This window comes from Adiantum capillus-veneris, chromosome 7, assembly GCF_014529385.1.
Source record: "Adiantum capillus-veneris isolate H3 chromosome 7, ASM1452938v2, whole genome shotgun sequence".
Classification (NCBI taxonomy): domain Eukaryota; kingdom Viridiplantae; phylum Streptophyta; class Polypodiopsida; order Polypodiales; family Pteridaceae; genus Adiantum; species Adiantum capillus-veneris.
The window spans coordinates 102,881,576-102,908,052 of NC_140937.1; the positions used below are offsets into that span (position 1 = coordinate 102,881,576).

The 26,477-nt window shown below is 41.0% G+C and overlaps 1 protein-coding gene across 1 annotated transcript in view; it reads left to right on the forward strand.

The window, feature by feature from the left end:
- The window catches only part of LOC147454347 (flavonoid 3'-monooxygenase-like), a 48,164-nt gene extending 41,860 nt beyond the window's left edge, over positions 1-6,304 (forward strand). Inside the window, exon 2 of the mRNA XM_086516340.1 lies at positions 5,684-6,304. The gene's annotated coding sequence lies outside the window, so the exon portion shown is untranslated. The remainder of the gene's footprint in view (positions 1-5,683) is intronic.
- The last annotated feature ends 20,173 nt before the right edge of the window (positions 6,305-26,477 follow it).

A 26,477-nucleotide genomic window follows, 5' to 3' on the forward strand; every position in this document is an offset into this window, starting at 1 on the left:
GTTAACTGCAACCTTTGTCCTTACAGTGATGCGATGGCAAACATAGAGGCCATAGTAGCTGGAGAGCCTTAGCCCTTCTCGTTTGCAGCATCTCCTCGACCATTGCCCAGCTATTTCTTAATTTGGTCTATAAAGCTCGGGACGACTGCGAACCACAGAACCCATGAACTGCAAGAATTTGACCTGTTCAAAGAGACTGCACAAAGAGAGACACTTTAGGAATGCTCGATCGAGAGGGAAAGAGAGAGAGAGAGAAGTTATCATGAGTAGAGAGAGAGAGAGAGAGAGAGAGAGAGAGAGAGAGTAGTTATCGTGAGCCGCGAGCCTTAGTTCGAGGTGGGAGGGAGAAAGAGAGAGAGCGCATAGTTACCCTGAGCCTCAATTCGAGGCGAGAGGAGAGAGAGAGTCGCTCGAGGCGGGAGTCGGGACCTCAGCTTGAGGCATCTGCGCTTTGACGTGGAGGCCGCTTAGAAGGACGCATGTTCGACGTGGAGGCACTCGAAAGAGAGGTTGAAGACTAAGGAAGGCCTTAGGTTCGATCGCGTGGATCTAAGGACTACCTTTTTAATATATATATAAGATAAGATAAGATGAGATGTTCATGCACCCTCGACACTAAGTAACACCTATGCAAAGTAATGGGATCGACGGTCGGGGTTGGGGGCGGGATCTCGAGGCACACTAAACCTGGCCAATGCAAAAACGAAATGCGTCTCCGAAAAAATGGGGGGCACTAAACCGAGCCAGTGCGAAAAACGAGGCACATCGACGTGATTTGAACCCGTGACCGCGTTGAGGGTCAAACAGGCTAACCACCTCACGTGCACGCTCATTGTGTATCCCAGACCGTTTTGACACTATAATATTATGAGTTTGGGGTGCATTGGCCACATTGTCCAGGTTTAGCACGTGTCCAGGTTTAGTTTTTGAGCAGACATCCACGACTGTGAGCTGTTTGATGTTCGTGCGTGAACTTCCTCGTCGTCGATCCCATTACGTGGGCCCGGATTAAATATAGGTGTTACTTAGTCCTGAGGTTCATGCACCGCCAAGGACCAAACTCACTAGCGCTAGCCCATAGCTTTGATATTTATAAAAAGAAAATGCCTTGAATATTAAAAAAAGTGGGGTTGCCCCTCCCCACCTGCATTTTTTTTTTTTTGACCATAAAGGGCGAGAGAATTATATTAAGAAGAGGCAAGATGCTACAACCGATACAAAATACAAAGCCCTATGGGCTTGAAGTGCCCCTCCCCGTTGCATTTGCTTTTCCTAGAATTCACAAGCACTTAAAGAGAGAATATGGGGTAAAGGGGCCAATTTTAAGACCGTTAAGGTGACACTGGGCGCTTTTTCTATAAGCAGCATCAAACTATGAGGGCAAGGGGCTCGAATGGTTTGTCTTTAGCTTGCGTTTCTGTCACCAAAGCCACCATGCAGATGGTACTTTGTGTGGCGCCCTCAAGCTCTCACAATGGAACGTAGAGTAGAGTCAACAAAAGGGACTGGACTGTACTTAATCGCACAGAGGGTGTTTTTTGGGACGAGCACGGTGTTTGAGAAAAATCATTTTTCCAAACATACAAAATTCCTTTCCTTGATTTTGTCAAGAGGAAATTTTAAAAAATTAGGTTGTTATTTTGGGTTTTTACACTACTTTTGTCTATTTTGGGGCGAAATTTCTCCTTTCCCTTTGCCCTTAACCGACATTTTTGAAATTGACAACGGCACAATATTAAGATGAGACATAATTTTTCCCCAACACTGGACAAACGTTGGACGAGAAAGATAGCAGGGCTTGAACTCATGTGCGGCCAATGAGAAAAGTTCACATCAAACAAAACTCATTTGTCTTTAAATGGGTCAGGCACATAAATGTTAATCGGATAGCCACAACTTGAAAGAGGAGGCCATCCCATTAATAATTGGCCCCTTTACCCTACCTAGATTCTCTACCAAGATACATGCCCAAAATGTGAGCATCCTATGCTCACATTTTTTTTGGACAATTCAGACCAAGCAAAAACCTTTTAAAACATATGAATTGTAAAAGTGACGGGTGATATCGTAGGAGATAAAAGCCTCGTGGCATTGACAAGTCAAAGGGATTTCTATTCTATTATACGAGTACGATCGATCGTCTTCGACGGCTTCTTTTTCTCTCTCTCTCTTTTGCTCCCCCTTTGAGCTCTCTCTCTCTCTTTTTCGCTCTCCCACTTTTGGTTTATACCTTTCATCTTGCAAAAAGTGACACGTGTAAAGGGTCATGTCCTCCGCCATATTATGTTAGTAAATAAAGAGAGGGTGTCTCGCATGGCATGCATTTAAACCTTGTTGAGTTAATTCCCTATAATCTTAATTCTTCAACCTATTAAAAAATAGTTTTAGGAAGATTCTTAAAGAATCTTGACCAGATGCAACCTATCACCTGGCTCCACTTCCCCTTTTGCTTCTATTAAATCAAGAGGATCTCGCCAGATTCTAGTTAATGAAAAAATTCTAGATAAGTGGCTATTCTCCTACGGATTCATGTCCTTTAGAATAGCCCAAGACTCCATACATTTGTGAGTATTGCTTAAAAAAAAAAAAAAAAAACCGAGGACATGTTTATGATTTTTCACCCTCCAAAGTTGGAAATGCTTTCTCTTTTGATATGTGATTTTGAAATTTAGTTTTTTCTAGTGGTTGTTTATAAACTCGAGTTCTTGAAATGAAATAGGAGGTTGATATGGCCTAAAATTTGATCCTTTGATCCTTTGTTGATATTTGACTTACTAACTAGCATTGGCTTGTACTCGTTTAGTGATGAATGCTAATTTGTAATTTTTTCTCCTTTTGTTTTTATCTTGTTTTGTTTTTCCTAAGGATGTGTTTACTGGAGCCTCCGACACATCGGCTAAAATAGTGGAATGGGCTTTGGCTGAACTCATAAACCATCCAAAGGTAATGAAAAAACTCCATGATGAGTTGGACAACGTGGTTGGAAAGGGAAGACTTGTTGAAGAGAGTGACATTCCAAATCTAACCTATCTTGAATATGTGATCAAAGAGAGTATGCGTCTGCATTCGGTTATACCGCTTCTTGTTCCACGAGAGGCTAAGCAACAATGTATAATTGGAGGTTTCAAAATTAGTCCTGGTACTTGCATATATGTCAATACATGGGCTATAGGTAGGGATTCATCTGTATGGGAAGAACCTCTTGAGTTTCTCCCCGAGAGGTTTGCAAAGAAGAATATTGATTTTGGGGGCCAACATTTTGATTTCTTACCGTTTGGAATGGGACGTAGAAGATGCCCTGGGTGGACTTTGGGAATCTCCACTGTTTGTCTCGTGCTTGCAACATTGGTTCAATCTTTCACATGGCATAGTCCCAGTGGGACAAGTGAAGGAATCCTTGATATGTCCGAGAACTTTGGATTATTTGTTGGCATGGAAAAACACCTCCAAGCTGTTGCCACACCTAGATTGTCTCTACATCTTTATTGAATAACTAGGCAGATGCTATAAGATAATTGCTAAGGTACTCTTTAGTAGGAATTCCCATTCATGTAAAAATGCTTGTAAACTTTCGTTTATGAGATAAGTTTTATGCTAAAAACCTTAGGTTTATTGGTGAGTTTTTTGTTGTTATGATCTTAATACATGAATATAAATATATTGATTTGGACTTGGAGTAATCTTTGGACTTTGTTTTGTCTTTTGTTGATGACTATTATTTAACTAGAATATATTGCTAGTAAGGCACCCCCACATGGGAATGGTCAGTGAAGGACCATTCCCTACACCTTCATGTCCCTACATTGCAATTGTACATGGGTATAATGCGTATAATGCTTGTGATGCACCATAAGTCAAACTCTAAGGTATGGCTTTGTAGGAAGGTTTGCTCTCAAGTTTTCTAGTAAAGTGCTAACAAAATTTCCTGCCATCTATATATGTATCAATTTTCTTGGTTGAGCTAGTAATCATGGGGTTGAAAAATTAGGCATGGTTTGAGGATCCCTTTAAATCGTGTGGTTCAAAAATTAGGCATGGTTTGATGATTTATTTAAATAATTAATCTCTTTCTTCACTTACTTCAACCTAATTGTCATTCGTTTTATCACTCGACTTGGCACTAACTACTCGAGTTATGGATTGTTTTCACTTTAAATTGAAGGGGTTCTTTGATTAATTTTGGTGAGTTTCTTTAAGTCGAAATGATTTGGTATATGTCTTTGTACCTTGGGCCGTTGAGTCTTGGGTGTTTGAGGTAGGTGAAGTCAAAACAATAATTAAAAAAGTATTTAAAAGAATGGTTTAATACCATCATATGTTTATGCAATAATACACCTCCTAGGTCTCCCCAATCTAGGAAAAATAAATAGCCTTTTCCAAACATTAGTAAGTGCATAACTGAAGGGTGAGTTTAGGAAATGAAAAGACACATGAAGGTGGAAAGTCAAGAGAAATTTTATGCCCATATGAAGAGGCGGTTGATTTTACATTGATACATTTGTGTTTGTCTTCTCCTTTGTTTTCCTTTTAAAGTGTCCTTACTATGTAGGTAACGATTTTTCTTTTTTTTTGAAGCCATTAGGAATACCTTACATCGGATTTATGCAATAATATACCTAGTAGGATAGGAGAATAAGAGAATAAGTACCAAATGTATTAAGTGTATATACACTTGGTATCATACATTTATATTGAAAAAAAGAAGATTTCAAGTGATGTTCCAAAATACTATCATTTCTATATGTCTAATGATAAAAGCCATGATACTCTTTTTAGCCAACATTGCTTTATGCTCCATTACACATCACGGAATTTGGGAGGTCATTTGGAGGGCCTTATTGAGGAGAGACAAAAGGAAGTGTATCCAATGAATAGCAAGACAACGTAACAGTACAAATAGGAAGAAATAAATCAAAAAGAGAAAAAGAAAGAGAAGAACATGAGGTAAAACCTCGTTTTTACAGCATTGAAGATATCTATATGTGGACCTAGAGTCTGTATGTAGTAATGGTAGTGAAAGACAACTACAATACTATATCATTCTTCCGCCACCAAAAGCTCTTGCTTGAATTTTCCTCCATTGGAAGCAAGTTCACGCTTTCTTCTACCATGCAGAAAGAGGCATGTTTTCTTCTTCTTCTTCTTGCCCTAATAGCTCTAGGGGTTGTTGTGCTCTCTCCCTAGAAATCCTCACCATTAGTCTCCCAAAGAGGCCAAGTAGCACCATAAGCTCTATCACTATCTCAAACTCCATCAATATAGATAGTTAATGGCAACAACAGAGAATATACAAAGGTTATTGGGTTCTTATGAAACCAAGAAAGAGGAAAAGATCCTCAACAACAAATCTATTTTGTTCATCATGGAAAGCACAAGTGCTAGATTTCAAAGTGGTGGTGGGCAAGAAAACTGTTAAGGAGGTTTTGGTACAACGTGTCTATAGTCACTCCGATGTGATTGCGAATGGTAGAGATGTGTCATTAACTTATCATCCTCGATGCAACTGTGAGTGTGTTCATAGCCTTCCATCTCTATTCTTAATTTTAGACCTTGTTGTTCTCTTTATTTGTTTTTTTCTTTTGAAGAGGTGGAACAATATTAACAGAGAAAGATCTATTTCTCATAAGTTCTTCATTCATTTCAGTAGTTAGACTAGGTGTCTTAAATTTTGTTGTTGTTGCAGATGTCTATCCTTCATCGTACGAGGAATGAGAGTCACTGGAGTGTATTATTGGTCTCATCTCTGTAACCCACGCTGACATTGGTGTTTTACAGTATGATGGAAGAACTAGCAAGAGTCTTACAGATGAGGGAATTTTCTTCTATGAACATTTCTACCAGCTCAACCAAGATAATCTGATTAAACTCTCTCTCCCTACCAATTGGAGTTGTATGGACTGGCCAGTCCCCGACACCACTGTGTGTGAGGCTCTCAAAAGCAAGCTGTTTAGGGATGTGCACAGGTCCTTACAAAATTCAGTGCCCACGAAATTGGTAAAGGCTAATTTTTGTTCTATAAGTTTATTTCTGGAACTATTTCATACCTTCCACATACATGTTTCAAAGACCATGCTGGTATGTAAATCTCTAGATGCTTGCTTCTGTGACAAGCTGCGGACCAGCGCTCTCAGATTGTTGTAGGCTAATCTAAGTTTATTCGTATTGATCAACAAGAGTGAGCAGGCCTGGAGAACAATGGTGTCATAGATGTGGATGTATTCGACAAAGAGCTCAACCTTGTGACAGTGGTCACAATAAGAGAGCAATGCAACCTTCTCTTGTAATTTGGTTAGGAAACGATTCCCACAATTTGGTTATATCTTTATTTCAATTGTAAGATGAAGTCTGTTTCACTACCTATGTCCCTTTGTTAGCTGGTAGTGTGATAACTGTATATTTTGAACAACATATGCATAGTTAATCTCTCTCTCTCTCTCTCTCTCTCTCTCACACACACACACACACACACACACACACACGTTTCCATGGCACCACATTGAGAAGCACAAATAATCATATTAATCTAGATAGCTAGCATTTTAGAGAGTATTGTAAGTGCAAACTCTAAAACAATCAATGGAGTAAAATACAAATTCTCGAGATAAGGGATCAAAATGCCCTCTAGATAAAAGTCATGCTCATTACCTTGACCTGAGGGTGGGAAGAGAGTGGTGCCCGGTGGATTTAGCAAGCCCTTATGGGGTGTGTCATCTATCAACAAAGTGTTGATATCATCATGTGGGACATGGATTTGGAAAAAAGGTTTAAAGAATAGCAATACATTTGGTTTGGTAGGGTTGTAGTCCCCTTCAATTTAAACACACTACTTCTACGAGTACAAAAAATCAAATTGCGAACGTTTGATTCCCACTACATTGCAAACGATATTTACAAGGGGATTGAGGTTTCTCTGTAGCATAGAGGACCATATGGCAATCGGAAACCTTGGAAGTAGAAACTGTGTAAATTCCTTGATTCTTGGACGCACAATACATTTGTGATCGTATATCTTGAAGTTGCACACGTTGATAACTTTTGCATGGGGATCATATGGCTCCCGAAACACCAACAATCCGTTGAATTCCATAATAATCACTCTTTTCAAACATTTTGTAAAACAAATAAGTAGTTAGACCATAGGTTGTCTTTCATATTCTTGAATATAGGTTTTTATCGGAACAATCATAGGATGTCTAGCAAGGGTCCATACAAGGTTTGCCTGCCATCAAGGTTGTCTTGTCCAGTGTTGAAATCCTAGACCGTCTTCTCTTGTTCTTCTCTTGTTCGAGACTCTTGTGTCTCTAGTGTGGAGGGATCCATTGCACCAGATTTTGCTTCTAATGTGCTATATTTGTTTGTGTGTCAGGCATAAAAGACTCTTGATTATCAAGCTCAACAGGTGGAGATGTGGTAGAGGTATGCCTTGATTGAGGGTTAGAGCGTTCTTTTTGAGCCCCTCCCTCTGCATAAGCTGCATCCTTCTGAAACCCTCCAAGTGCAAAGGAAGTTTCAACAATTATTTCTTTCTCAGTCTCTGAATCTGTGTCTTGCTCCTATGTGGGCTTCCCCCAATTTGGACTTTTCTCCTTGTCAAACGCTCCCTCTACAACATTTCTCATCTTGGAAGTCCCTCCCTCCTGTAGATCCTGTCCTTTCTTAGATTCCCTTATGGAATTTGTTTGCTACAGTCCATCAACAGTCACCATTTACTGTACAATGTGGCCATCCAACTGGATTTGTTCTGCATCCATACTCACGATATGTGAAATTGCAAGCAGATGTTGGATTAGGGTGGCATGGTATCGGTGAAAATACTCTATGGTGTACTTCTCCAATGCACTCTGCAAAAGACAAAACAAAAACAAAAAGGAATTGAGACACGACTTGGTCCAAACTGTCACAATGTTATAGTAATGCTATGCAAAATGCATACCTTTGACATGAATGGCTTTAATGCAAAAAAGCTCTGCAGTATAAACTTAGCATGGAGGAGGTATCTCCATCCACACAAGTTTCCATCAGTCTGTAAAGGCACCATGACTTCCTTAATTTCTGACCTGTACAACTCTAGATTCTTGCATAGCCTTCCATATGTGTGCAGCAGTCTTTTTATGCATCTACAAGCAGGTTGGTATGAACCCAACACAATAACTGTCTCCATTGTGTATAAAAAATAAAACCAACTTATAATTATCAATACTCACAGTTTCAATTCTGGATGCATTCCTCGAATTGAGTTTAGTGTCGAGACAGCTGGTTTGTCAAGTTCAATGCACATGAGGCTCTAGTGGTGGTTGCTCTCATATGGAAAAATTATGGTTGTTACTTGCAGCATTGGACAATGAGCAAGCCACTTCTCGAATGTACCGACAGGGGTATTTTTCATTCTGAGAAAGGGAGAAATCTGGGAATCCAATATATATATATATATTTTTGTATGGCATTCTAGAGGTAACTCACTCTTTATCAAACTACAGGACGGTTTGATGTTGTTAGTCTCTAGCCTCAAGGTTGAATAAAAATATGCTAGAGATGGTAAAAGCATCTTACTTCAGAAAGATATATACAATTGAATTTGTGATTTGAGCATCTGGATTCCGCAATATATTGAAATCCATAGAATCTAATGCAAGTCTTCTTATACCATCTTCTAGATGTAAATCTACTATTAATCCTTCCTCCATAGATGACAAAATTTTGTTGTTGTTGACATTGATTTCGTGTGTTAAAATATGGTAGCTGTTAACCTCTTCTTCTATAGCATCTGCTATCTTTTCCTTCTCTTTCAGTTTATTTAACTCCTCTGCACGCGGACTTTTCTGTTCAGCCCTGGCCCTGGTATTCACATCGTGGGTGAATTCTACAATCTTCACCGCCTCTGGCTTTGATGTAGGAATAAGCAAAAATTCCTTCATTTTATTATCTATAAATTTGTTGGACTGGAGCAGCTTATCATATCTCCACCTTACTCTTTTCAGAGTTTCACTATCTTTGTCCATAATCGTTACCCTGTGTGCATGTGCTGCAACAATTGCTATATCATTGAAATATTCTAGCAAAAACTCTTCTGCTGCCTCATGTAGTGCTGGCCGTGCAACAGGTTTCCACCTCGTGGTTTCAAAACATGCTTCCTCACATATTGACTTGACTAGTATTTGGAATGGAAGCTTTGGTAGTAGAAGCTCGATACCTTTCTGAGCCTTCTTGATTTCCTTAAATAGTATGATGTGTCTTTGTAGCCTATTCATTTTTGGAGCTTTCAAGATTTTCATGGGCTTCTCAAGTCTCTTCTTTTTACTAGTAGATCTTTCTCCTACTTTAGCAGCCACACGTGGTCCTTTCCCTGCCTTTCTCACAGTCGCCTTTGTTCTAACTATTTAACTGTAAGCCAATGTCTCTCTCTCTCTCTAACAATCTCTCTCTCTCTATCTCTCACTCTAACAATATCTCCCTATCTCCCTCTCTCTCTCTCTCTCTCTAAGATTGCACTCTAACAATCTCTCTGTCTCTGAGAATCTCTCTCTCTATCTCTCACTCTAACAATCTCTCTCTATCTCCCTCTCACTCTCTCTAAGACTGCACTCTAACAATCTCTCTCTCTCTCTCTCTCTCTCTCTCTCTCTCTCTCTCTCTCTCTCTCTCTCTCTCTCTCTCTACGAGTGGCATTATGGCGCACGGGAACGATTTAGAGACGAATAGAATGAAATCTGCGCGCCATTGTGCACACAAGGGATCTAAGTTAAACCACAACATTAAAAATTCTGTTCTATCACACATAGGGACACACACACACATAAGAAAAAAGTGTCAATATAGCATCGTAAGACGTTTAGCTTAACGTAGAGTTGTCTCTATGCGCCATTGTGGAAACTCGGCAAATATTTGAATGGTTGTTGTTTTGGCTTGTGTATCAGTCCCAAAATAACATACCATTTTGAGGTAAGAATTCAAAAAAGCACCCACAATACTACTCTCTGTCTCCTCTCTATGTCTCTCTCTCATACCTGTAGGTATATGTGGACAACAATATCCTCTCTGTTGTCACCTTGTGCGCTGCTCTTCGAGCTGTTGTCATGCTTGCACTATCCTCTCTCTCTCTCTCTCTCTCTCTCTCTCTCTCTCTCTCTCTCTCTCTCTCTCTCTCTCTCTCGTGCGCGCGTGGGCAATGAAGTTTGTAGGTGTTAGCACAGCAAGCTAACTCGGATAACTCAGATATCATTTTTCGGAGCTTTCGTTGTAAAAACACTTTTTATTTTGATGAATCGGGAATGTTGTAACTCTTACTTTTTAGATAAACAATGTTATTGATGAGCCGGGGCTACAAGCTGTCAGATTGTATCAACCTGTCTTTTGTTAGAGCTTCCACATTATTAGTTTTGACCACAAAAACCTTGGCTAAGGTATAAAAGCCAATTTTTGTAAGTTTTTGATAATCGAAACACAACGTGAGCTAATGGCGCTTGCTTCTCTCTTTCTCGCGCTTCCTACTCCCTTCCTGGTTGTCACATTGCAGTGCCATCTCTGTTGAGTCGCAACCGCAACTAAGGGCTCTATGCATTGGCATAAGCATTTCATGGTATTCCGTAGCTTTTGGCATCGCTGCTAATTTCATCATAAGTAGGAATTTAAGCTTTAAATCATAAACTAAGTATAGGCCGGGTATTGGGGAATCATTACTAAGCATTTATGCATTCTGGGTCGAAAACGACTATGTCAAAAACTGACTGCTATAAATAATCGTGATTTTTGCACTTGATCTAAAGTGAGATTTGAGATAATAAGCATGTGTGCTTAGGTCTTATAAACATGTCCTAGAAATTTTGTGACGTTTGGATGTCGTTTGATGTTGTAACACATGTGATTTGTTTGCTGATTAGCGACTAGATTTTTGGTGATTTTTGTCATTTGAGTGTAGCTTGAGTTAGATGCGATTTGTCTGTTGTTTTCCAAGAGATTGAAAACCTCTTGTAGACTCTATGCACTAATCGAGTCAGCTTCGTCCTATGGATTGACAATTATATTCGTGGTTCTCGCTATGTCTGCAAAAAGATAGGAGTGAGATTGGACACCCGTCCCACATTTGGTGACGTTGTCGGGGATCAAAGAGACCTAAACTAGGGAAAAACACGAGTGTCTTGTGAAGTTATCCTATAACTTCCTTTAGGATCAGATAGAGTCAAAACTTTCTTTTTAAAACTGTATAGCTTAAGATTGTCATCTTTTGTTGTGTAGAGGTAGTTTGGAAGTAAGTTGTACTTGCTAAGTACTAGGATTTTGAGATAGATGAGATAAGTCTTAAGGTCAAGGCTTAAAAAACCATAAAAAATAAGAAAACGAGTGTTTGTAGACACTTTCCACAACCCCATTGCAGTAGAACCTAGGAGTAGGGTAAGTAGAATCCGAGGTGGAACATTGTTCTATCCAAAAGAATCAATTCTGAGTTGTTTATGTGAAATTGCAAAATTCCAGGACTACGGTTAGAAATAGCACCAAAAGACTGTCAACCACCGAATCCGGTTGGATTATGTTTTAAAAGTTGTATGAACCAGTGGGTAAGCTTAAGGATGCATTGAGGTAAAAATTTCAAGAGTTTGCAAAAAACTCAAATTATTTTAGGCCAAATTAAGTTTTGACTTGACTCTGAGGCTTCAATTAGATCATAAAAAGACTGTTCGCTGAAAAACTTGAAGAAAGTGCTCATTTTAGGCCAAAAGAAATAATCGTGATTATTTACTTTCAGCTCAAAAGTGGACAAGGTTGATACCAAAGATTATGCATGTGTACAAATATCTTTTGTAAAGGCCCATAGAATTTGGATCACCAAACTGACCAAAAACTTGGTAGAAACTGAATTTTGTATTGATTGTCGAGAACTTGAGTGTAAATTGGGAGAATTTTGTCGAGAACTTCAGTGTAAATTAGGCATGGTTTGATGATCACTTTAAATCATTAATCTCTTTCTTCACTTACTTCAACCTAATTCTCATTCGTTTTATCACTCGACTTGGCACTAACTACTCGAGTTATGGATTATTTTCACTCTAGTATTGCAGGGGTTCTTTGATTAATTTTGGTGAGTTTCTTTAAGTCGAAATGATTTGGTATATGTCTTTGTACCTTGGGCCGTTGAGTCTTGGGTGTTTGAGGTAGGTGAAGTCAAAACAATAGTAAAAAAAGTATTTAAAAGAATGGTTTCATACCATCATATATTTATACAATAATATAACTCTTAGGTCTCCCCAATCTAGGAAAATAAATAGCCTTTCGAAACATCGTAAGTGCATAATTGAAGGTTGAGTTTAGGAAATGAAAAGACACATGAAGGTGGAAAGTGAAGAGAAATTTTATGTCCATATGAAGAGCTGGTTGATTTCACATTGATACATTTGTGTTTGTCTTCAGAGTTGTTTTCCTTTTAAAGTGTCCTTACACTATGTATGTAGCGATTTTTCTTTTATTTTGAAGCCATTAGGAATACCCCACATTGGATTTATGCAATAATACACCTAGTAGGATAGGAGAACTAGAGAATAAGTACCAAATGTATTAAGTGTATATACTCTTGCTATCCATTTATGTTGAAAAAAGCAGACTTCAAGTAATGTTCCAAAATACTATCATTTCTATATGTCTAATGATAAAGCCATGATTCTCTTTTTGGCCAACATTGCTTTATGCTCCATTACACATCAGGGAATTTGAGACGTCATTTGGAGGGCCTTATTGAGGAGAGAAAAAAGGAGGCGCATCCAATGAATAGCAAGCCAATGTAACGTAGAAATACATCAAAAAATGCAAAAGAAAGAGAAGAACATGAGGTAAAACCTCGTTTTTACGGCATTGAAGGTATCTATATGTGGACCGAGGGTCTATATGTAGTAATGGTACTGAAAGACAACCATGATACTGTATCATTCTCTCGCCACCAAAAGCTCTTGCTTGAATTTCCCTCCATTGGAAGCAAGTTCACGCTTTCTTCTACCACGCAGAAAGAGGCATGGTTTCTTATTTTTCTTCTTCTCATCCAAATAGCTCTAGGGGTTGTTGTGCTCTCTCCCTAGAAATCCTCGCCATTAGTCTCCCAAGGAGGCCAAGTAGCACCATAAGTTCTATCACTATCTCAAACTCCATCAATATAGATAGTCAGAGGAAAATATCCTCAACAACAAATCTATTTTGTTCATCATGGAAAGCATGAGTGCTAGATTTCAAAGTGGTGGTGGGCAAGAAAACTGTTAAGGAACTTTTGGTACAACATGTCTATAGTCACTTCGATGTGATTGCTAATGGCGGAGATGTTTCATTGGCTTATCATCCTTGATGCAACTGTGAGTGTGTTCATAGCTTTCCATCTCTATTCTTGCTTTTAGACCTTGTTGTTCTATTTATTTATTTTTCTTTTGAAGAGCGGTTGTTGCAATTGCAGATGCCTATCCTTTATCATACAAGGAATGGGAGCCACTGGAGTGTATTATAGGTCTCATCTCTGTAACCCACGCTTGTAAGGACAAGGGTTCTGTAGGGGCAAGGCCCAAACCTAAGGACTTGTAAGGTCTCTGACCCGATCACAAGAGCACCCTAGTACCACGAAATGAATACAATGGAATAAGTTACTATTTTTAGCAGTTTTCCAGATTCTGTCAGTGTCATGATATTTAGAACATTATAAAGCTTCAAAATGTGAATTAAAATAATTTTTTTGAAAATTTTCCAAAAATAGTAAGTTTTTGGTCACCCGAACCGTCCAGTCTCGACCGTCTCGAAAAACTGCACCCGTACCCCAAATTGGAAAAAATGTATTTTCGGACCCCGAGGGGCTGCTAAATATGGCAGGTACTCGGGCCAGTACGCCTTAGTTAGAGCTTCGTATGGCAATTTACGGCATCAAAATCCGATTCGTATGACCCGTTTTAGCGTAGAACCAAATTTCCTAAAAATTGTTTGGGGAGGCACCGGGGGGCCGGGACTGTGTGGGAATAGGTCCCAGGCCACTCCAGATCAGCTTTAGCAGCTAGGGGGCGCCCTCTTGCTTTGTGGGAGTCTTGGGAAAGCTGCCAAGCCTGCAACTCAGTCTCAGAACCAGTTAACCAAGCCAACCTGACACTTGGTGGGCAGAGAACTGGACTTGCCATGCTTAACTGGAGAAGTTCCCAGATGCATTTAGCAACCCAGATCGATTTTCAGCCTGTAGGAGCCTATTTAGAGACCTGCATACACACACACACACACACTTATGATCACACACACACACACAGTGCATACACACACACCCACATACATTGGGGAGGTGTTGCCGAATCATACACCTATTGAAGAAGAAGCTAGGAGGGAGGTGCTGCCGAATTTTCATCTCAAGAGGCTCGATTAGATCAGAAAATCGAGAAGATTACCAGATCTTAATCACGGTAACGACAGTTTAATTAATGTCATCTGAAAATCTCTTTCTCTACCATCTAAATTCCTTGTCTATTATGCCTATTCCTAGCCGAAAATCTCTACGACTATTCTCTAAATTCTCCTTATTCGTACTCTATTATGTAATCATTATCCCATAGCTAAATTATCAGCCATTCCTCACTCTCGATTAATGATTAGAGCATAATTATCAGAATCTTCTCTCTCTAGATAGCATAGTAATTAATCGGTAAGCTAGTATTTGTGCAGATTGAAGAGAATCACTATTGTAATCACTCATTAACATTGAAGCTTAATTGAATCCATTTCTCTTATGCATTAAGACGTAATTAAGGTGAAATTAATCCATCAATAAGTCTCTAAGAATTGGTTTTTCCTCACACATATGCATAGGGTAAATCTGCATCATCTAATTGCTGGAAAATAGTCTAATCATACTTAATCCAATTCTCTGGTAATTGCAATAATGAAATCCTAATTTATTCTTGATCATGTAAGCCGAATAATTATCTTAGAGCCGGTTCCCATAGGATTATGTGCCATCCTTAATGATTGCTTATGAAAGAAATCTAGACTCTCATATAGGAGGGATTAATTGATGTCACTAATCTACCCATTGGACTCTTATGATGCTTGTGAACCTTAGCTCTTTCTCCAAGCTAATCATTTAAAGTAGTGAGAAATGGCCCCGGTTAAGAGGACGCGCTTCGGGGGTGCCCATGATCGCGAAGCAGGAACGAGCAATGTCAACGAAAAGGGGAAGGCTCCCATGGACGAGCAAATACCGGCCATCTCACGGGCCATTGATGAAGAAGTGGAAGAGGTAGATCATATTTTTATTCAAGTTGTTTAAATTAACATTGCATACGCTAGTTAGGAATGCTCATATCCCCAAACATGTTGGAGAAATCCGACGGAAACCTCGGCATTGAAATCATTGTACAGTAAGTTCTAAAGTAGGAAGGTAATGTCTGGTGGGTATGCTGTTTGCAAGAGGAAAGAATGTTTGCTAGGGAAAATTTAGCTCGACATGTTCATTTTATTTCCAATGTTGAATCAGTCCTGACCCCCCTACTGATCACAGGGGGCAGAGTTCCTCGTTAGGACTCTTGAATCCACGACATGCTTTCTATGCGGTGGATACCCACGACTTGCTTTCTATGCGGTGGGAACCCACGTCTTGCTTTCTATGCGGTGGGAGTGTCCATGACGTGCTTTCTATGCGGTGGACATACCTAGTTGTATGGGCAGCTAGGCGACAACGGGAGGAGTGAACTCTCGCTGGAGGGGGGATGTTGTACCTCCAGAACATTGGAATTTTTATGAATGAGTTTGAGTAGAATTTTTACTAGAATTCTGTCTTGGTGTTGTTTGCAATACTAGTTGAAGGGCTGTTTTAACGAACCATGTGATTCGGAATTAAACAAGGAATATTTATGTTGAACAACCTTTGTGGTAGTAATTAGGTCACACGATGAAGTGTGAGTGTGGGGGTGGAAAGTGGGGGCTTGGCTCAGGTTGCCAATGCCTACGAGATGGGTGGTCCCGATTGGTCGGGAACTCTCTGTCCCCATAGTGCTTACTCGATATTAGTATCGCTCATTGCCCCTAGAGCGGAGAATTCTCGAGAGTACATGCCTCTGAAACATGGGGAAAAAGGCACTCGAGGCTTCTCTCCTCTTGGAAGGTGGGTCATAGGATCGCTAGATAGTTTAAGTACGCTTCCCCTGCGAGGTGGAGCTAGATCTCTTTGCTAGTAGGCTCGAACTCGACTCACTTTGTGATGAGAGATCGTCTGCTAGTCGAACCCTGAACCATTTTGTTTTCTTCCGCTATAGATCTAGTGGCCATCAGGTTTACCATCAGATCCGTTGTATGATACGACGGGGTGGGGACCTCACACCTGGTATCAGAGCCTAGGTTAGGCTGGGAAAATAAAGTCGTATTGTTTGAACATTTAAAAGGAACTGAAAGTATATAGGTAGTTGATCCGAATTCCTTGCATTGGTGTTGCAGGAAGACCCCGTGCTCGAATATCGGAAGTTCCAAGTGTTTGAGCTTATTTATGAGCAAGCTTGAAGATCCCCTGTTTACCAGTTCAGGCGAGATGTCATGGAGATACTGTTGAAGGATTATACGCCACACTCCACTCGCATTGATAAAGGATGGGAACTTGATTGGACATTTCCAGGAGGGGTTTACTACATCAACGCTCGGAAGCTAGGATGCCTGGATACCGACTTGAAGAAGATACGTTGGGGAGAAGAGTTGAGAGTAATAGAGATATTCTACTTGGTGCCCACACGATTGGATCAGACTGTTTCGGGCAACTCAAACCAAACCATCAACGACTGGCTCTTGGAGAAGGTCACCAATGTGATTCCAGCAAACCGAGTCAAAACCTTTGGATTACTGAAAGCGGAACTCCGGCCCGATATCTTAGAATGTGTATAAGAACTATTACACGAATGAAGTAGTGCAACATGTCAATACCATTTCCTAGGCGTATGTTATACGCAAATCCATAAAGCCTTGTAATAAGCGGTCACCAGTCATTCTAAACCTTGAGGAGTTTCGATTGTAATAAAATTCCATCAATAAAGTGCTTTTTGTCTCTGAATCTCTGTCTCTTGATAAAGTGGAATTTTGAATTTTTATTAAAGTCTCGTGTCTCTTGAAATTCAAGTAATGGTATCAAGAATTTCGTATAACCCATGTAGGTACCGCCTGTTGCTCTGTACTCGGCAGCGCAAGAGAAGAAGCTCCTCCTTAAGCAAGCCCAACCTCCGATATTTAAGGGCGAGGGGGCAAATGTGGAGAGAGATGCGGAAGTATGGATGGAAGACATGGACGATTACTTTGAAGCTGCGGGAACCCAACCCGTAAATCAAACCATGCTTGCGATGTTCCGCCTGAATGGCGATGCCAAGATATGGTGGAAGCAACATTGCAGGGACATGGATATTAAGGGATCTTTCCAGTCCTGGGAAGACATCAAAGCTGCAATAATGGGACGTTATTTACCACCTGCCTATAGGACCTTGAGAATGAATGAATTCTTTTCACTTCGGCAGCTGAATTCAACGGTCGAAGAATACTATGCAAAGTTTGTCACTCTTCGGAGATATGCTCCTAAGATGACCTTGGAACAACAGGTGGCAAGGTTCTGTCAAGGACTAATCGATCCCTTGAACACTCGGCTGGAGGCTCTCAGGCCGTCAACGCTACAGGATGCCTTGTTGAGGGCTAAACCTCTAGCTCTCGAAGTACAAAAGGCTAATCAGAATAGGAGGAATCATTGATCAAAGAGGGCAAGGAACACTGCTTGGGACAACAGACCAGCCAACCAAACCTATAACCAGCGCCCTATTGTGGCTACCACCACAACCATGGAGTTCCCTGACGTTCGATGCTATGGTTGCGGTGAGCATGGACACTACAGATCCAATTTCCCCAGGAACATTCATGCAACCAACGCCAATGCCATACCCTTGAATACCCGTGGGTGTGGCCAAGCTAATGGAAGAGGAGGACGCGGAAGAATGAACAGAGGGCGAGGGCGTGGAGCTACCGCCAGAGTGAATGCCGCAGTAGTTCAACCAACTGTGGGTGACGAAGCAGTGGAGAGAGCAACCCTACATGCTGCAATTGACAATCCCAATGGTTGGGAGCAATACGCAGTCATTCATACGCCAGGATCTCTCAGAGGTGAACAAGTTAACTTCCTTATAGATTGTGGCAGTACTCTTTCATTTCTTTCACCCAGATGCATGAGAAAGCTTAAGCTAGATAAGTATCCGTCAAGCAAACTAGTTGTCGAGTTAGCAAATGGCAAGGAGGTAGTATCTCAACACTCTGCAGGCAAAATTGACTTTGAATTAGGGGGACACCCAACTTCTGCCCAATTTCGAACCTTACCCTTAGGATTCTTTGATGGGATACTAGGGATGGACTGGTTAAAGCAAAATAGGGCCCACATACATTGTGCACAAGGGAATTTTACCTTTACAGATAACTTGGGTAATGAAGCCTTAATCCAGGGGGAAAAGGGGAGACCTAAGGCTACTCTAGTTAAGGCCAGCAGACTCTTGAAGGGACTAAGGAAGGGTCAGCAAATATATGCAATTAAACTCAATAAGGTGGACCAATCAGATACCTCACTTCGACCAGACTGGCTGAGGGAGTATGATGACGTATTCCCCGAAGACCTTACAAATCTTCCACCACACAGAGAGGTAGATCATGGGATTGAGACTATCCCTGGGTGTGAACCTATCTCAAAAAGACCTTATAAAATGTCACTTCCGGAGGCCATCGAACTCAAAGAACAACTTAGGCAACTCATTGAGCAAGGATTCATTCCACCCAGTACTTCTCCTTGGGGTGCTCCAGTTCTTTTCCAAAAGAAGAAGGATGGGACCTTAAGGCTATGCATAGACTATCGTGGACTGAACCAGGTAACTGTCAAGAACAAGTATCCAGTTCCAAGGATTGACGAACTTTTGGACAAACTCCACGGCGCCAAAATATTTACCAAGTTGTAAGGTCTCTGACCCGATCACAAGAGCACCCTAGTACCACGAAATGAATACAATGGAATAAGTTACTATTTTTAGCAGTTTTCCAGATTCTGTCAGTGTCATGATATTTAGAACGTTATAAAGCTTCAAAATGTGAATTAAAATAATTTTTGTGAAAAATTTCCAAAAATAGTAAGTTTTGGGTCACCCGAACCGTCCAGTCTCGACCGTCTCGAAAAACTGCACCCATACCCCAAATTTGAAAAAATGCATTTTCGGACCCCGAGGGGCTGCTAAATATGGCAGGTACTCGGGCCAGTACGCCTTAGTTAGAGCTTCGTATGGCAATTTACGGCATCAAAATCCGATTCGTATGACCCGTTTTAGCCTAGAACCAAATTTCCTAAAAATTGTCCGGGGAGGCACCGGGGGCCCGGGACTGTGTGGGAACAGGTCCCAGGCCACTCCAGATCAGCTTTAGCAGCTAGGGGGCGCCCTCTTGCTTTGTGGGAGTCTTGGGAAAGCTGCCAAGCCTGCAACTCAGTCTCAGAACCAGTTAACCAAGCCAACCTGACACTTGGTGGGCAGAGAAATGGACTTGCCATGCTTAACTGGAGAAGCTCCCAGATGCATTTAGCAACCCAGATCGATTTTCAGCCTGTAGGAGCCTATTTAAAGACCTGCATACACACACACACACACACACACTTATGATCACACACACACACACACACAGTGCATACACACACACCCACATACATTGGGGAGGTGCTACCGAATCATACACCTATTGAAGAAGAAGCTAGGAGGGAGGAGCTGCCGAATTTTCATCTCAATAGGCTCAATTAGATCAGAAAATCGAGAAAATTACCAGCTCTTAATCACGATAACGACAGTTTAATTAATGCCATCTGAAAATCTCTTTCTCTACCATCTAAATTCCTTGTCTATTATGCCTATTCCTAGCCGAAAATCTCTACGACTATTCTCTAAATTCTCCTTATTCGTACTCTATTATGTAATCATTATCCCATAGCTAAATTATCAGCCATTCTTCACTCTCGATTAATGATTAGAGCATAATTATCAGAATCTTCTCTCTCTAGATAGCATAGTAATTAATCGATAAGCTAATATTTGTGCAGATTGAAGAGAATCACTATTGTAATCACTCATTAACATTGAAGCTTAATTGAATCCATTTCTCTTATGAATTAAGACGTAATTAAGGTGAAATTAATCCGTCAATAAGTCTCTAAGAATTGGTTTTTCCTCACACATATGCATAGGGTAAATCTGCATCATCTAATTGCTAGGAAATAGTCTAATCATACTTAATCCAATTCTCTGGTAATTGCAATAATGAAATCCTAATTTATTCTTGATCATGTAAGCCGAATAATTATCTTAGAGCCGGTTCCCATAGGATTATGTGCCATCCTTAATGATTGCTTATGAAAGAAATCTAGACTCTCATATAGGAGGGATTAATTGATGTCACTAATCTACCCATTGGACTCTTATGATGCTTGTGAACCTTAGCTCTTTCTCCAAGCTAATCATTTAAAGTAGTGAGAAATGGCCCCGATTAAGAGGACGCGCTTCGGGGGTGCCCATGATCGCGAAGCAAGAACGAGCAATGTCAACGGAAAGGGGAAGGCTCCCATGGACGAGCAAATACCGGCCATCTCACGGGCCATTGATGAAGAAGTGGAAGAGGTAGATCATATTTTTATTCAAGTTGTTTAAATTAACATTGCATACGCTAGTTAGGAATGCTCATATCCCCAAACATGTTGGAGAAATCCGACGGAAACCTCGGCATTGAAATCATTGTACAGTAAGTTCTAAAGTAGGAAGGTAATGTCTGGTGGGTATGCTGTTTGCAAGAGGAAAGAATGTTTGCTAGGGAAAATTTAGCTCGACATGTTCATTTTATTTCCAATGTTGAATCAGTCCTGACCCCCCTACTGATCACAGGGGGCAGAGTTCCTCGTTAGGACTCTTGAATCCACGACATGCTTTCTATGCGGTGGATACCCACGACTTGCTTTCTATGCGGTGGGAACCCACGTCTTGCTTTCTATGCGGTGGGAGTGTCCATGACGTGCTTTCTATGCGGTGGACATACCTAGTTGTATGGGCAGCTAGGCGACAACGGGAGGAGTGAACTCTCGCTGGAGGGGGGATGTTGTACCTCCAGAACATTGGAATTTTTATGAATGAGTTTGAGTAGAATTTTTACTAGAATTCTGTCTTGGTGTTGTTTGCAATACTAGTTGAAGGGCTGTTTTAACGAACCATGTGATTCGGAATTAAACAAGGAATATTTATGTTGAACAACCTTTGTGGTAGTAATTAGGTCACACGATGAAGTGTGAGTGTGGGGGTGGAAAGTGGGGGCTTGGCTCAGGTTGCCAATGCCTACGAGATGGGTGGTCCCGATTGGTCGGGAACTCTCTGTCCCCATAGTGCTTACTCGATATTAGTATCGCTCATTGCCCCTAGAGCGGGGAATTCTCGAGAGTACGTGCCTCTGAAACATGGGGAAAAAGGCACTCGAGGCTTCTCTCCTCTTGGAAGGTGGGTCATAGGATCGCTAGATAGTTTAAGTACGCTTCCCCTGCGAGGTGGAGCTAGATCTCTTTGCTAGTAGGCTCGAACTCGACTCACTTTGTGATGAGAGATCGTCCGCTAGTCGAACCCTGAACCATTTTGTTTGCTTCCGCTATAGATCTAGTGGCCATCAGGTTTACCATCAGATCCGTTGTATGATACGACGGGGTGGGGACCTCACAGGACTAGGGTGGTCACGGACCACGGCAAGGGGCCGGGCTAGACAGTGTGAACAGGGGATCCGTCTAGGGGAAGGGGCTGCGAGCCCGCCTATATAATGGGGGTTTGGGAGGAGAATCCTATGTTCTAGCATCCCTAGTTCTTACACTGGTATCAGAGCCACCCATTTTTAGCTTTTGCATGTGCATAAGGCGAGAAGGTGAGGTGTGAAGCTTATCTACACAGGGAAATCCGCTGTGACCACTGCGTGGGCAACCCCACTTGCGAGGAGGGAAGGTGGAATCATCACCTGCATGAAACCGGCTGATGGCGGGCTTGAGCTGAGTGCGAGACCAAGCTGCAGATAATTCGTCACTGGGTCGGGCAGTTTCGACCAACGCAGGTGATAGCGCTTCTTTTCCTCTTTCTCGGCGGCTCTGCAACAGAGCAGGACGCCATCGCCCACTTCATTTTTCTTTTCACATGAAGTGCCCTAAGGCCAACGGCCTTGGGAAAATTATCTAAAGTAGGGTGCATGCCCACCCCGGCATACACCCCCATACGAGCGACATATGACCGCTCGGCATAGAGAGTTACCTCCCAGCATACAGGGTTTGGCAAGTCTACAAATTTTGGCTATTTTTCAGAGCTTTGCAGGTTCTTAAAACCAGAAAGTAAGGATCCAAATTTACCGATGAAAGTCTGCATGATCGTTCATCACGTCTCCATTTGGAGACTTACAACTTGCCGAACTGCATACGATGCAAACAAGTTATTTGGGAAGCTCAAAATTCTTGACACCTTTAATTTTGTCGGTGGTTTGAAGTTCCTCGGCAGTTGAAACTCTTCACAAATTCTACCGCGGCTTGGAATTCACCTTCTTTACGATCGCAGGTGGAATTAGCACGGCTAATTACCGGCCTCTGCTACAAGTTCCTATGTTCCGTACGGCTACAAGTTTTTCTGTACTCCAAGGTATTGTTTTCTCTTTTGTTCACATAACACGTTTACGCCATGCGTATGGGAATGGATGATCAACATATGTTTGACTGTGAATACTTGGAGTCTGCTCCACTTGTGGATGTCGCGTGGCTGGATACTCTCACGGAGGGTACCCACGTGGCAACGGGAACAGATAATGCATACCCCGGTATTTTATCTCTCTCTCCACAAGAATCTACACCTCCTTCTCAGAGTGTGTTTGATATTCTAGAGGATGATAGTAACTTGCTGGATGCCAGGGAGTTTGTCACTTGACAGGACTGGAAAACTTTTGATGCCCGATCTCACAAGCTAGTTGTACGGGTCCAATTATTGGCTATACAAGTGGAAAATCTCACACAATTAATTTACAATATGCTACCAGAATCAACTTCTGACTTGCCGGCAACCCAAGAGGTTGTCTACCCACCAGTTATAGCCAAAGAGGTCCAACATGCACAAGAGAATTCGGGTGTAGGAACAGATCTGGTCGTTATCAATGTGGTTAGGAAGCTACTATCACAATCCGACTTTCGACATGCAAAAAGTAAAAAATTATTCTTTATTTGCTTAGGAACACATTAAAAAAAGTAGTTTCTACATGTCCAAGAACGTAATGATGATGCATTAGTTCGTGATTCGACATAAACTCCAGTTTTGGTGTAGGGTAGCACATTAGTTATATGTCTTCATACGCGAATGTGGCTTTTTAGAGTATTGTCCGTTTTTTGAATTGGGTAGTAGTGTTATGCCCCAATTTATTTTCCGATATAATAATTTTTGGTACGACCAATTCCATACTTTCGGCTTATACGATCAGTCAAGAACATTATGAGGTGCATGCAAGATTAGCGAATTAGGGTGTATATGATACACGTGTCACACAGTTTTACATTCCGCATTTACTTTGGACAATATTGTTTGTTGTGCAAAGCAAAATGCTTGGTCAATTTCACGTGACACAAGACTTCTAATTTGTGCTACAATTGATTTGGTGTCAAGAGCAATGGAAACCCAGTTGGGAGCACCTACATTCATCGGGATATCAGCTCACCAAATCCCTCTGCGTCTAGACTATGCCAGACACTTATGGTTTTGGCTCTCATGTTTGAGGCCATCATTTTTTCCAAGGGCTTAAAAGTCTGCATGAACGGTACGCTTGCTAAGTGGATTCACTTCTACCGTCTTATGAAATACGCTTCCACTATAACACTAGACACTTTGTCAAGGACAAGAAGCACAGTGCCAATGCTAAGTCATCCTCATACAATCACGATCCCTGTAAGATAGGTAGGTCAAGATGTGTTTTGTGTTTTTCTGTTACCTCTCTCGATGAGAGAGTCATACCAAAAAACTGTGGCATGCTTATAGGATAACCTGCAAGCTAGGCATAAGATGCACATGAGCATGGACACCGCATATACAAGGTAGTAACTTAAAGAATGTTCCTCAACCCAGCATGCTCTCTCTCTCTATCTTTCCTAAATTCTTTAAGGGACTAATGCAAAGCTTTATGAATAAGATTATGAAATACGTTTTGCCAGCCTAAGCCAAGGTGCTCTCACTCTCAGCTAGAACTTGGCCAAGACGCCATTCAAATTAGTCTTCATTGGTTCGACGATTGAACACTACTTGCCATGAGGGCTATGAGCCACACCTGCTGGCTAAGAGTCATTGCCAGATCTCAGGTAAGACCCAACTGTTGGCATTTCTTGGGTGATTTTTCTCCAGCTTTAACAGATCTACCCTGTGGCCTCCACATCGATGTTCATGGCCAAGCAAGACTCTTGCCATTCCATATGTTTTTGGGTATATTGTCAACACTACATGTTTTGGTGCGACGATTGAGTTGCATTTTGATGCACTTATACTTGCCTAGGCTGATCTATACCACCGTGTATAGGTGCAACAAACATTTTTTACAGCATGGTTGTCCATAAGAGCTACGAGGTCCGCTCTGCATGGAACTCCCGTTTTCTCTATAGCACTAGGTGTGCATATAGGAGCACAGTTTTGTGGTATGACCACATATGTGATTGCTAAATCATACAATACGTGTTGATGGTCATTTTTGGACACCTTCACACTTTCTTTTTCAAGACATACTATCTGCCAAGGGATAGTCAAAACGTTCTTTCCAAGGGGGTTGTTTTGGCACGATATACCCAGGGGTTTTGATTGCCAAGGCAACACCCAGGGTCAAAAGTTCACTTTCTTTATCTTCACTACTCTCTAGTGTTAGTGATTAGCAGGTCGAAGCAATTTTGATATGGTAGGCTTACAGGTTAAGGGTTGTACTTGACTTCCGGGTAAGTATCAGGTAATTTCCACCTCCTCGTAAGTACATGTTTTTTGGATTTATTTTCCTTTCCACTTAAGTTTGTATGCATTATGTAACCACGATGTTTGAGCTAGCAGTATTTTATCCAGCTTGCTCTTTAGCCAAGTGACAAGGTCATGAACGAGCATAGCATCAAGATACCATCATGGGTTTGAATCTTGTTGCAACAATTACAGACCTACATGGTACGGTTCTGTTTGGCACATGTTGTCACATGGGACACAACATGGTCTAGGAACTCAAGGAGTTCGGTTTAGCCAATGTGGAAAAATGATCATGAGGGTCCCTCTCACTCTTGTCGCGGAGTGTTTTGCAGTTACCTCCACACACAAGTACATTTTGTACTTGATGGATGTCGCTTTTTCGCCCATCCTTATGTGAGACATATTCCACATGTGGAGAATATGAGTCTCTAGGACTGACACTGGAGTCTAGTTCCTAATGATGTGTCGTGATGAAGTCCCTATGTGTTGATTACATCTATTTATTAGACCATTTGGAGCACACCGTATTAGGAATAGTGGCCAGAAATTGTTGGGTACTAAGTACAGACTTATTGTGATTACAAGTGCTATGAAACCACCTTAACAGAGGGTTGTTTCTCCATATAGCCAAGTATGCTACGTTCATGAGAATGTCTCATGGTTGGTCCCTAGGTGTGACTGAGCTTTCACATTCTGTTATGGTCCAACTCTTATTGAAAGTCTTTCACGTACATGCTGTGGAAAGTCTCTTCATAGAATTGTGGTTTGGATTTTTTGTGTTAAATACATGCACACTAGGTGTTATGGGCCCTAGTGTTTAGCACAGATTTATTCGGAGCGGCATGCAAGTTCATGCTTAACAATGTTTTCTATCTTTGACAATTACTATATAATCTATACTCTTTATAACGCAGCTTAAAATTTTCAAGAAGGGAGAGGGCATCTACTTGTCACTCCCTAGTTCATTTCAAAAAACACCTTACAAAACATCTAATCTAAAATGCAAAAGTAAAGGGTAAGATTGTAAGAAATGACAACCTTTTCAAAATGTAAGAAGAGCCTTTTCATAATGTAAGAAGTGACAAGCCTTTTTCAAATGTAAAGTCAAGAGACTTTCTATTCCACATAAAATCAATGTTGAATTTTGATTGCACATAACAAAAAGGAAATAACTTTAGTGGAGGTTTTGTTACTTGATACAATTTTTTTTTTTTGAAGATATAACAAAAAAATTAGTGATTTTTTTTAGTTTAATGGAAATATAATTTTTGAAGATATATTTGATTTTATCTTTTAAGGGACTTTTTTCAAGACCAATATTGATATGTTTTAGAAAATTTTAGAAGTATGTATTTATTTAAAGAGCTTGAGAAAAAGAAAAAAGGTCGCCTAACGTCGACTTGGGGTTGTCTCGCTTTGAGGACATACATGACATGCAAATGCAGGGATCGTTATCCACAT